A 13,823-nucleotide genomic window follows, 5' to 3' on the forward strand; every position below is an offset into this window, starting at 1 on the left:
CGGGTGATCTTTTTGTCCACCAGATCCCCCATAAAGACTTTGGCCTCCAGTGGGCTAAACTCCGATAGAGATTCCAGACCCTCAAGACTCGGCCGGATGGCATGGCGGAACTAGGTACCTAAAAAATTGGGACTGGGGCATATCATACTCCCCTCGCAAATCTTGGAAGGATTTGAGCGTCGTCCCTGACATCAGATCTCCCAGGGACAAGATGCCGATGGCATCCCAGCCCCCAAAGCCTTGGAGGGATGCCAGAGCAGGCAGACGGCCGTTGCACCACAGCGGGGTCTCTTGCGTCAGCTTATCCCACCATCCCATGCGACGTAGAGCCTGTCTCCAAACTTGAAAAACTACCTGGGTGGCCAGGGGCAGTCCCTTTCACAGCCGCGTCGCATAAAGGACCGTATGTAACGTATTGGAGCCCATGAGGTGTCTCTCCAGAGCATATGCCGGATCCCCCCTATCTCCATACCACCATTCATTTAGAACTAAAAGTTGAGAGGCTTGATAGTATGATAATATATCGGAGGTTGCCAGACCCCCATCATAGGTGGATAGGAAACAGGTGTGCAGCGCCACCCGCACCATTCCCCCGGCCCACAAGTACTGTCCCAAAGCTGAATTTACTTAACGGGACCCATTTTAATGCTGATCTTATCAGACATATCTGTAAGGGATTACACATAAAACAGAAATTTCATACTGCTCGACATCCTCAGTCTGCTGGGTTAGTTGAGAAATACAATGGGATTTTGAAGTTGAAAATGGCTAAAATTCAGGAAAGTACCGGGTTGCAGCGGCCAGACACTTTGCCCTTGGCTTTGATGTCTTTGTGCATGATCCCTCATTCCCATTCCGGTCTGTCCCCATACGAGGTTATTTTTTGACGGCCAGCTAATGTATGGGGTGTTCCTCATCTGAGAAGTTTTAGAGAAATAGATTATCCAATGATGACAGATTATTTGTATGCTTTGACTAAAGACCTCGGTTCTATTCACCAACAGGTATCTGATGTATTGCAGCCCCTGCCGGAGGGTTCGGGACATCATTTGGAGCCCGGCCAGTGGGTAATGGTGAAAAACTATTAGCGAAAATCGAGCCTTGAGCCTAGGTGGACAGAACCGGTGCAAGTTTTGCTGGCCACCCGAACAGCGGTGAAGGTGACTGGACGGAAGCACTGGATCCATGTTGCTCATGATAAAAAGGTGCCACTTCCCCTTCCTTTTGATCGTCTGAATCCAGAAGGAATATTGACCCAGGAAGGCGAAAGTGTTCCTTGCGTGGTTCCTTTTTCTGACGCCCAGGAAATTGAAGGGCAAGAAAGGGGAGCCGGGGGCACGAGAGAGGCCGCGTCAACCAGTGCTGAATTGGCATCTGAATCTGTTGCTCCAGTTGTTGCACGAAAGGTTCATGGAAAATCTGGCACCTTGGATGCTTCTTCATCTGTTTTGTTTAGTGATCAAGAGTTGCCAGGTCAGGCTCGATACAACCTGCGGCCCAGAAACCGACATGGCACCCCCAATAACTGTAGGAGATCGAGAAAGATTTTAGCGGTAGGGACTTGCTAGAGAATCTTGGGAGTACTGAGCGAGACACTGGACTGAACCCGTTGAGAGCTGGAACTTTTGTATTGCTCTGTTCAGAAAGAAAGACTGAGAAACAAAAGGAAAAGGGGCCCAGGTTGTAGTTGGAGAAAATAATCGACAAAGGAGTTTGTTTCTTTTGATGAATGATAGGAGCCTGCCTGTGAGGCTCTAGACGGACACAGGAAAGAAACACCCTCTGGCAGGATGGACTGTATTTTTTAGAATAGCTTGGACTCTAGTTAGAATGTACCCTTTTGGTTGATTTATCCCTGAGGAGGAGCGTCCCCTTGCTCCCCGATATATGCCCATTTACGTACCTATGTTTTCATCATGGACAACCAGAGTGAAGGTTGCTTTCGTAATAAGCATTGCAATATTGTTTATTATAATAATGAGTGTGTTTTTATATTTAGAATTTCATCACCCCATGCATACAGTGATAGGGACTCCCACCCCGCCAATAGAGCACCATTTCTTTACGTTAGCTCCTCATAAAGAAAGACATCGTCAGACCTATGCTAAGAATGTATTCGTAGAAATGTTGCATCAGACTCACAGTGCTACCAATACGACCAATTGTTGGGTTTGCGGTCTGCTACAGTCTGTAATGCATCAGCATGATCTCTTTATCTCATTGCCATTATCCTACCTAGGAAGTTGTGAAGCCTGGTTTAAATTGTTAAGTATGATGTACTTGCATTACTCTGTAGATACCTCTCAGTATACTGAACGGGATCATGAAATGATTTTGACTTATATGGAAGTACACCAAGGTTTTGACCCACGGGGAGGGGTCCCTAGACCCCAAGGCTTGCATGAATATGTATACCGGATATGAGAATGTTACATGGTTGAAAACAGAGATATTGGATTTTGCCGTATTTAATTTTACATTTTCAATACATCCAGGATCGAAATGTTACAAATGACAAGCCAATCCCTGTGCCCATATTAAATAGCAGCTCAGCCTTTTGTGTACAAGGAACAGGACATATCCCGGTAGGAGATAGTCGGTGCAATCACACCTATCGATTGCGTACTTTTAGTAGTCCACTATTGATAACACCCCCGAATGTTTATTTTGTTTGTGGAGAGAACGCTTATACGTGGCTTCCCCGGGGTCGGATGGGCCATTGTTATCTGTCCTTTCTGTATCCTCCTGTATATATAGCTCCCTCGAATTATCATAAGGATCATCGGTTAGAGGGACAAGGGTCACTAATAAGACGTGATAAGAGAGAATTGGATATGTCAGAAGTAGATCAAATTGATACCCCAGAACAGCATTTTGTGGATATAGTAAAGGGAGTGTTTCCCATTTGGGGACTCATAATGACAAGCAAGGAGGTGAGGCGGTTATCCCGAGTAGTGGAAAGAGTCATTAATACCACAGCTGGTATATTAACAAATTTCACTGTAGAGCTTCAGGCTACGAGGCTCGTTTCTCTTCAGAATAGGATGGTGCTAGACGTTATCTTAGCAGATCGAGGAGGAGCTTGTCGGGTCATCGGCAGCTCTTGTTGTGTATACATTCCTGACTCCGCCCCTTCTGTCCATTTAGCCATTCAGAAATTACACCGTTTAGCAGCAGAAATACATACTGATACAGGAAATTGGTCCCTCTCTGGCTGGTTTTGGGGCTTACTATCAGCCTGGGGATGGAAGATATTAATGGTATTAGTAGGTATAGTGAGTGTTCTGTTCACATGTTGCTTATGCATACACTGTGGACCTGCCTGTTGTTCCTATTGTGCCAGGAAAGTGTCCTCTGCCTTGGTACCGCCCCCCTCGAAGAAGGAAAAGTCTCAGATGATGCAACAAGAAATTTGAGATTTGATGCAGATAGATGAGGGTATCTTTGAAGATTAATTAAGCTACATCACGCTAAAAAGGCGGTTCTGTGGTACCGAAATTCGGTTTCTGTCATTACTAATATGACATTGCTAGCCTGATGTAGCTGCATGCACATGTATTCATTGTTATGTACCATTTAGTGTTAATAACGAAGAGTAGCCTTTGGTTCTTATTATAGTTTAAGTTACACCTCATTTAGAGAAACCACACTAACGCCATTTTGTATTCATCGACTCGGGCCTGGGTAGTGATCACGTGTTGTTTTTCATGTTACCGAGAGAGTTCCAATTAGTTGAGTTACAGGACAGCTGAATTCACGATGTTTTTCTTTGCTCTAAGACCCAAGGTCGTACCTGGCTTCAGAGGCACCGGGCCGTTACTCCCATGTACCAAGACGAAAGGGAGTTACCCTTTCTGACCTTCCCCATAATAGCAGAAACAGACTTCTGAGCAGGCTTTGTGGCCATATATGGTTCTTCCTTAAGATCTTGTACCTATTGGGAGGTTGCCAAATATGGTTATTTCATGTAATGTAATGAGGTATAAAATACTATAAATGACTTGTCTCATGTGTAAATCGTCAGTCTTCTCGGCGCACTGATTTTGGTGTGGACGAGGGGGCTCCTCTGCGCAGAGTTTCTTGATAATAAATGATTGCTATTTCTTCACTGCCAACCTATTGGTTATTTGATAATGTTATTGGGCTACCGGTAAGTGTGGCCCTTCTTGATATTTTTCCAGTACAACAACACCATTAGAATAATCTCTTCACTGGTGGAGCTTTTTTGGGATGAGAGTGTGCCTTACTCAAATGGCCTCTACTATCTTTTTACTAGTACAGTCCATTTCCGGATTACTCATTTAAAAGAGGAAGATGCAAGACGGGAGTGATGTGATGAACAATCAGGCAGAACCAAATAAAGTAGAAGCAGCTTTTTTGCAGATAAGTATAAATTACTGGACTGTACCAAGATCAGGATGTTAGGGATCGCTCACCCCAGGTTTTTCTATCCTAATTGTCACCAAGAGCTAATGGGCTAATGGGTCATACAATATCTATATATCTGTATCTATATCTATATCTCCCACTCTCTCTCTCTCTCTACATATATATATATATATATATATATATATATATTCACAGAAAAAACCATAGGTTATAGACCATATATAGTTAGGAATTAGCATTTACAAAACCTTGAAAATTCACTGAAAAAACCATAGGTTATAGACCATATATAGTTAGGAATTAGCATTTAGAAAACCTTATTTTACTCACACAAAACCATTGAAATTCCATATATAGTTAGTTGCACTAACTATATATCGCGCACCCGCAATCCACTGCTGATGATGTCACATATTACATCATTCATGACATGGTCAGTGACATCACTGATGACATCACTGATGACATCTCAAATGACATCACTGATGACATCACTGATGACATCTCAAATGACATCACTGATGACATCACTGATGACATCTCAAATGACATCACTGATGACATCACTGATGACATCTCAAATGACATCGCTGATGACATCACTGATGACATCTCATTTGACATTACTGATGACATCACTGATGACATCATTCATGTGATAATACGATGAAGCTCTTCAGACTCTAATATAACCTTAGATACAGTAAGTGTAAACAGACACTCACAGACTGTCACTCATCCATAGAGTTACACACACACCTAGTCAGTCATGGAAAGAATCAATCACACATCCATTTTCTCAACTATACAGTTATACACACCTTACTTATTCAAAGATATACTAACACATATTTACTCTCTTATGCAATCCCTGATACAAGTTCACAATGATCCATACAGCCACTCACACATTCAGTGGCTCTCATGCACAGTTATTTATATATGCCAACTCTCACATGTACTGTGTTTTACATATGTACTTACTATGACATGTAGCATTGAGATATCCATTCACTCATCAATACACTCATGCACACAGTCAACCGCCCATGTAGCTTTTTCCACATGCACTCTTGAACTCATACACCTAGTGAATCAACTGCTCACACATCTATGCACAGAGTCACACACCTCCCAGCCACCCCCACACAAACTCAATCTCCCATAGAAATACTTGGGCAACCAATTAATAACACATATAGCCTCTCGTATAGCTAATGATCAACACATGCAGCAGTTTACATCACAACAGACATAATGATGCACAAATTAAGACAGTTTAGTCACTAACCCATGCATTCAGTGAGACACATTTAATCACTCACTCATACAGTCAGTCACGCACCTACTAAATCCTTCATCCAGACACTTATACATCCACTCATTCTTCAATATCTAAGACATATTTTAACTTTACAGAAACATACAGTCACTGGATGTTGTCATCAGTGATGTCATTTGAGATGTCATCAGTGATGTCATCAGTGATGTCACTGACCATGTCATGAATGATGTAATATGTGACATCATCAGCAGTGGATTGCGGGTGCGCGATATATAGTTAGTGCAACTAACTATATATGGAATTTCAATGGTTTTGTGTGAGTAAAATAAGGTTTTCTAAATGCTAATTCCTAACTATATATGGTCTATAACCTATGGTTTTTTCAGTGAATTTTCAAGGTTTTGTAAATGCTAATTCCTAACTATATATGGTCTATAACCTATGGTTTTTTCTGTGAATTTCATTGGTTTTTTAACAGCTAATATCTGTAGCTGTAAAATGTATTCTTCTTTAAATCCAAAAATATATTTTATATGTTTATGAATAATTTTTTTTTTAAATATTTTTTTTTCTTCGTTCCCGCTTCGCGAATCGGGAAGCTTCCCGTTAGCTGACCTTGATGCCGCGAAATAGACCGCGAGCCGGTAAACGTTTCTTTACCGCAAGTGCCGCGTTAGAAAACAACATCGTGACGCCTCCCGTCCGCATGACGTTCCACGTTGTCGCGTGATACGTCATATGACGTGCTACGTTAGCGAACTGGTACGCGAAGCGAGTGCCAAAGCGCAGGTTTCTGGAAGCAAACCGGGAGGCCCTGCAAAGCGCTTAACGTAAACACAGCAAGTCATGTGACTTGGTAATAACACTTTTCATTGGTTCATTTCACTTTTGGTTTCCTAATGATGTAAGACTAGGTCATATAATCTAAAATGAACACTTTTGATTGGTTGAGAACTCTTGTTTTTCCCAAATGATGAAAATCCCTCCTTCTTTCCTCACTCTGACTTTCATCATTGTGAGAGAAAGACCCTTTGTGATCACTGAACAATGGCTTCTTTAGTAGCTTCAGCTGGTGCTTCCCCACCACCTCCACCACCTCCAAGGAAGAGAGGACCACCTGCTCAAGTTGTAATTCAACAAGAAGAAGAAGAAGAGGAACAGGAGGACGAGCACGAAGAGAGGCAGTTTTTGCCTGAGCAGCCCAAGACGTCTCACCGGAAAGAAAACTTCATTTGGCAATTTTTTAAAATTCCCAAAGGTCAGAAAAAAGTAAATGCAAGATACGTAACTTGCCTTATATGTCAAGATAGACTGTCCAGAGGGACCGACAAAAAATACAGTTTCGGAAACTACACAATGCATCGCCATATGACTAGGTGGCATCCTAACAACTACAGTGCTGCACAGTTTCGGAACGACCTAGATAATCTCCCTATTATGGCCAGAAGATCTGTTGTACCGGAAGTAACGGGACCAGAGGGCAGGGAGATGGTGCCAAATATACAAATGAGATTTGGTGAAGTAAAACACACCTGCGTATTTTGCGATGGATTCATTTCCTACGGAGAAAGAAGCATCACTCTGATCAACAGAGCTATTAACTATCATATGCAAGTTTGTCCGAAACGCCCAAAATAATAAATACTTCTTTTTTTTGTTTTGTTGCTCCTGTTGAGCCCTTTACAATGAATCGTTTTCATTGCCCCCTCCAAGAAAAACCCAAAAAAATATAAAACTGTTCCGAAAAATTCAAAAACATTAAAAAAATGTTCAGAAAAATAAAAAAAAAAGTTCTTTTCAGAACTACCTCCCCGTTATTAAAAAATTGGTACAATATTTGGAACTGTGCCAACCTCTATTTCTCTTAGTTCGCTTCCTAGTTCGCTCGCTGGTACGCGAACTGGAAGCGAACCAAAAACAGTAAGTATAAGGGAAGGAAACACACACTTATGTTAAAAGAAAGACAGCTATAGGGGAGTAAACTAGAGATACTATTACCCATAATCCACTACTGATGATGTCACATATTACATCATTCATGACATGCTCAGTGACATCATCAGCAGAGGATTGCGGGTTTTTTGGCAACATGCCTTATCCACGGTTTAATAACGCTGCCTTTTGCTTTATATAAGTTTTCAAATTGTATGAAATATATACCAATAGGTCTTTATGAACCTTTAGCTAGTGCTTTTGTTCATGAGGTCTGGTCGCTTCCATACACATACAGATGTTTCAAAGATGATCAAGAAGTTTATCTGAATGGAGAGGAATGCACTGAGACGCCAGATCATTCACTAATGTGTAGGCACATACAGTTACACGATTCATGCAACAAACACCGACCAAATATGGCTTGCGTGTTGCAAGGCACGCCAGTTCCTGCTATCATCCCCACGTTCAAGTTGTTGGAAAATGGAAGTTATTTGATGCTCAATAATGAAGATTGTTCTGAGTTAATTAAAAGTATTCCTTTTATCGTAACAGTAAGTGAACGGGTTATTTGCTGCAGAAATGTTCTATTTCCTCCCACACATGAACATAGGGAGTTTTCAATCTGGCCACAAATACCAACCTTGGGACACGTTTCAACGGCATGACAAGAATAAGAGCTCTTTTGTCTCAGAGAGAGGTGGCCTTGAGTTCGGCCCGTGAAACTTTCGTACTTCACATAGCGAACACCCGTACACAGGTTTGCCTTTCAATTTCAGCAACATGTTTCCGACTATCTTTAACGCATCCTCCACAAAATCCCTGGCACACTTTTTTAAAGTTGTTACCAGTGGTCTCGTGACTTCATTTGAGAAAATCTTTGGAGTCATCCCTGCTCCCTTTCATTCCATTTTCTCCACTCTGGTTCGTGGATTGCATTTTTACTTGCATTACCAGCGGACGCTCTTGTGCTTTTTTACATTTTTAAATATGGATGTCCCTCCTATGCAACCTCCGACCCTGCAGCTGCTGACACTGTTCCGCAATCGCATGCTAGAATATTATGGCACAATGCCGTTGGCGATATTAAGCACGGCATATGGATTATCTTTTCGGTTCTCCTACTTCACCTGTGTCCAGCCTGTATTTCACTGCCTGACCTGTGATTTCGATTGGGCCATTGATTTGTGTCTCTGCGGACCGGTTTCTCCTGACGTCGACTTTAATCAGCTGATGACTCCTATCATTACTCACGAGTTGGTTTGTCCTGGCGAAAGGATTATGGCTGTGGCATTGATGCATGGACTACTTGGTCCCTGGAATTTACTGGCGGCAGCACAGTCTTTCTTGGAACACAGCTTTCTTGAAAACCCACCGAGCTGTCCTCTGATGGTGATAGAGGATCCGGTGCTGGGAGAGCACGTATGTTCTTTTCCGCTTTTAAATTGGATGGCTGAACTGTTTTCGGATGAAGACGGTGACTTCCTGTTGGAGGCTGTTGCAGCTTATTTTGCATACACACTTATGTCATAGACCTTTTTCATGTTTCATATGCTGAGTACTAGCATTTCATTGACAATTCATTGACTTAATTGTCAAGTTTTTATTATTTACCTTGCCTATTGGCTTAAGACTCGATAAAGTACTTGGCTGTTTTATTTTTCTTTAGCATTGAATTTTCCTAGTTTTTAATGCTTTACCTTGCGGACCGTCCACATATAAACTTGCAATCTGCTCTCATGAGATGGCACTTCTATTATCTTATTCAGTTCGTTTCCGGATCATGGGGAGGTGTCATCTAGGTCCTGGATATCTTTACACCGTGTTAAGTTAGCATGGGCTCATTACCGGTTTAAACGCCATTTTTCCTTTTTTGCAACTTCTGCACACGACATTTAGTTGTTGCTTTAGCTTTCCACCTAGTAGTTCATCGTGGTTTACATGAGAATAATATGTTATTGGTCTACTATCTGCTTTACTTGTTAAACTATATCTGTACAGCGAGTGCTAAAGTTTCAAGAACAACACGATACAGAATTGTTATGAGGTCTGATCTCCACGACTTCATACTCATAACATAAGTGCAACTTCTGCCAATTCTGGGCATGAGGCGGGTTTTATATTGCTTTGCCGAACACACATACACAACAGTTGATGCGGTTCACATGAAGAGAGAGCTGGTGTATGCTGATGTGATTCCTTCAAATCTAAGACACTAAAGTATGGGCACGCCCTAAACCAACACAAAGAGACCTTCTTAGCAAATAATATAATATGTGTATTAGGGAGGGTGAGATATAAGCAGCCGCGGGCCGTGGAGGGAGTTACGGTGAGGCAGGGAGGCGGGGAGGGGGAGAAGCAGGGTGGAGCCCTCTCTACCTTGCCCCTCCCCCTCCCCGCCTCCCTGCCCCACCGTAACTCCCTCCACGGCCCGCGGCTGCTTATAAGTGTTGCTAACTCTTATTCATTTACAGCATGTTAACATACTGTCACCATTCGCTTTTTATGTACTAGTAACTATGCTGGTAATTTTGCTACTGATAATATGTGTACTTGTATTCTCCACCCTGCTTCTCCCCCTCCCCGCCTCCCTGCCTCACCGTAACTCCCTCCACGGCCCGCGGCTGCTTATAAGTGTTGCTAACTCTTATTCATTTACAGCATGTTAACATACTATCACCATTCACTTTTTATGTACTAGTAACTATGCTGGTAATTTTGCTACTGATAATATGTGTACTTTTATTATCTAAGGTACTACGCCTGAGAAGACGGCATTAGTAAATAAACATTTCAAATACACATGTGTTCTTCTTAACTCCATGTTCTGGTTTCTAAGAAATATATAACGACCGACTGTTCATGAGTTCCACGTATCCTGAGGTACTATAAGTTCATATTCTGGATTGTCTAAACATTGAGAGTTTGTTATATCCAATGTGACACTGTACCTAGCTTGCTAAATAGTTTTTGATTACTAACGTGAGTTTTGGGACACCCTAATTCGCCGAGGTTCCAATCCTCTGTCCACAGTTCTGTGTGAGAACAGAAACCCTGCGACAGGGGCACCCCCGACCCTTGCTGGAGCTTCATCACACTTGCGATACAACTCCAGCAATGCGCCACCTTTACGGCACAGATACATCACGCATCTGTGCTGTTTTTGCCCCGTGATGCGCCGCATTGTAAATGCAGCACACCATAGGTGACGGAACAGCGGCACAGAATGACTAACACATCCCTGGTGATGCGCCAGTCATCATAAATCTATCCCTATGCTTCTTATCTTGTTAGAGATGAACCGCCATATGTATCATCAAAGTTATTTGCATTTCCTAAATAGCGAACTTTAAGGAATAAATAGCGATTCTTTACCATTCCTAGTTTGCGATGAGCTATTTGCTAATTAGCCGAATGTAGCCCAATGAAGCCCAATGTAGCCCAATGTAGCCCAAAGATGGCCGCCAGACACACAAAAAAACAAATGTAGCCCAAATATCAGCCAGATGTAGCCCAACTATAGCCCAGTGACAGAATGACCAATCAGCTTCGCAAACCTCCGTTACGCGAAGCGGAGCGCTGTTACAGATATATATCTTTTTTTGAACGTTAATTTCTCAAAATCCACTGGAGCACATATATTGAGACCTAGCAAAGGCACATCGGGCTACCAGTCCCTAATATTTTGCCAAGTTTCGTGCAAATCCATTCAGCCGTTCGATTATTATTTTTATTATTTTTTTTTGCCCCGCGGGGCCCTTTTAAAACCTCCACATCAAACCTAGGGGGTCAGCGAGGATCTACTATGCCCCCTTATAGTTATTTCCCCCTTTGTTTTGACCTCCTCTTGTCTCTCGATCCTACCGAGAGACAAGATGGCGGCCGCTACGGACTGTTTGGAATGTTGACAGACGCCGGAGAACCAATCAGCTTCGCTTCACAAAGCTCCGTTGCGCGAAAAGTCCGCGAACCAGAGCGCTAACCGGTCCGCTGTTACAGATATATATCTTTTTTTAAACGTTAATTTCTCAAAATCCACTGGAGCACATATATTGAGACCTACAAAAGGCACATCGGGCTACCAGTCCCTACAATTTTGCCAAGTTTCGTGCAAATCCATTCAGCCGTTCGGGCTAAAAGTGAGGCCAACCGCCCTATGGAAAACTCAATGTTAAAAACACGTTTTGGGACCCCCCTTTTTTCTCGGCCCCCACTGGACGAACCCCCCCCAAATTTTCAAGGGCTGCTCAGAAACAAAATGTGCCATTTTCCTGAAAATTTCAGCCGATTCCGTCCACAAACGCCAAAGTTATTAGACATAGAATTTTCAAAAAACCCATAGAGAAAAAATCCTAACTATATATACCTACTGGCGACCGCCAGTAGGTAATATATATATATATATATATATGTTTATGCAAAGCTCTGGAGCTCGGGCGAGCACACAACCAATTCCCGCCATCCAGCTCTGTTAGTGCAGCCTTCCCATTGCCATCAGTTTTGGGTTAAGATTGCCAACGCGTTTCTGGGCTCGCTGGCCCCTTCTTCCTGGGCAGGGAAAACACAAGAATGAAACCTTCAATGTTCGTTCACTAGCTTTTTATTTCCGGCATTTTCCCTCCCATGGGCGTGTCCTCACATCAAATGCCCATGGTGCATGTTGGGAATGAAGTTCCTAATGCAGGTAAGAATGTTATCTTTAGTTGAAGGTTCAATTTGTGCTGTCCCAGTTGATTCTAATCATTATGTTTTGTTCATACTCTGAGTGAGTTTACCGATGTCAGCAGGCGGGCTCCGTCAGCACTTCGGAAAAGGTGCCGTTTCTGTCATGAGAAGTTCAGACTACAGCCAGCTTTCTGTTGATGGAAGTATTCAGCAGCACGCTGTGGTGCCTCTACCCCACGGCCAGGCGCCGTGTTAGAAAATGTTTATGCAAAGCTCTGGAGCTCGGGCGAGCACACAACCAATTCCCGCCATCCAGCTCTGCATCTTAAACTCCATTCCCCAGAATGCACCAGAGGCCAGCGCAATGTAACCACGCCCCTGGGATGAGAATGCACCAGAGGCCAGCGCGATGTAACCACGCCCCTGGGAGGCGGGAATGGTATCAATAAAGTTGGATAACGAAAGATGCAGGGCTCATGGCGTGCTCTTTGTTTGCCCAAGATGAAGGGGTGCAAGCCCCGAAACGCGTCGGCACAGACAACGAAAAACACGAAGGTAACAGCAGGCTGCATGTTATGGCCGGAGGGCGGGCCATGGTCGTGTTTCCCTTCCAAGCTCCAGAGCGTTTGCTTCCTATATCTACACACGGTGCCTGGCCGTGGGGAGGAGAACCATCCATAGCCGGTGAAAACACGCATCACAAGCTATGCGAGGCTGCTGTTTTTGAACTATTCGAGACTAAGTCAGCACCATGCTCCATATGCAAAATTGAGCCTGCTCGCACCTAGCAGTGACTCACTAAGAGAAATATATTTTTAACAGATTTGAGGACCATGCCTGAACTTACTAAAAGGAGACTTACCTGCATCTTAAACTCCATTCCCCAGAATGCACCAGAGGCCAGCGCAATGTAACCACGCCCCTGGGATGAGAATGTACCAGAGGCCAGCGCGATGTAACCACGCCCCTGGGAGGCGGGAATGGTATCAATAAAGTTGGATAACGAAAGATGCAGGGCTCATGGCGTGCTCTTTGTTTGCCCAAGATGAAGGGGTGCAAGCCCCGAAACGCGTCGGCACAGACAACGAAAAACACGAAGGTAACAGCAGGCTGCATGTTATGGCCGGAGGGCGGACCATGGTCGTGTTTCCCTTCCAAGCTCCAGAGCGTTTGCTTCCTATATCTACACACGGTGCCTGGCCGTGGGGAGGAGAACCATCCATAGCCGGTGAAAACACGCATCACAAGCTATGCGAGGCTGCTGTTTTTGAACTATTCGAGACTAAGTCAGCACCATGCTCCATATGCAAAATTGAGCCTGCTCGCACCTAACAGTGACTCACTAAGAGAAATATATTTTTAACAGATTTGAGGACCATGCCTGAACTTACTAAAAGGAGACTTACCTGCATCTTAAACTCCATTCCCCAGAATGCACCAGAGGCCAGCGCAATGTAACCACGCCCCTGGGATGAGAATGCACCAGAGGCCAGCGCGATGTAACCACGCCCCTGGGAGGCGGGAATGGTATCAATAAAGTTGGATAACGAAA

The sequence above is a fragment of the Lissotriton helveticus genome, chromosome 4_1 (genome assembly GCF_964261635.1).
Source record: "Lissotriton helveticus chromosome 4_1, aLisHel1.1, whole genome shotgun sequence".
Taxonomy (NCBI): domain Eukaryota; kingdom Metazoa; phylum Chordata; class Amphibia; order Caudata; family Salamandridae; genus Lissotriton; species Lissotriton helveticus.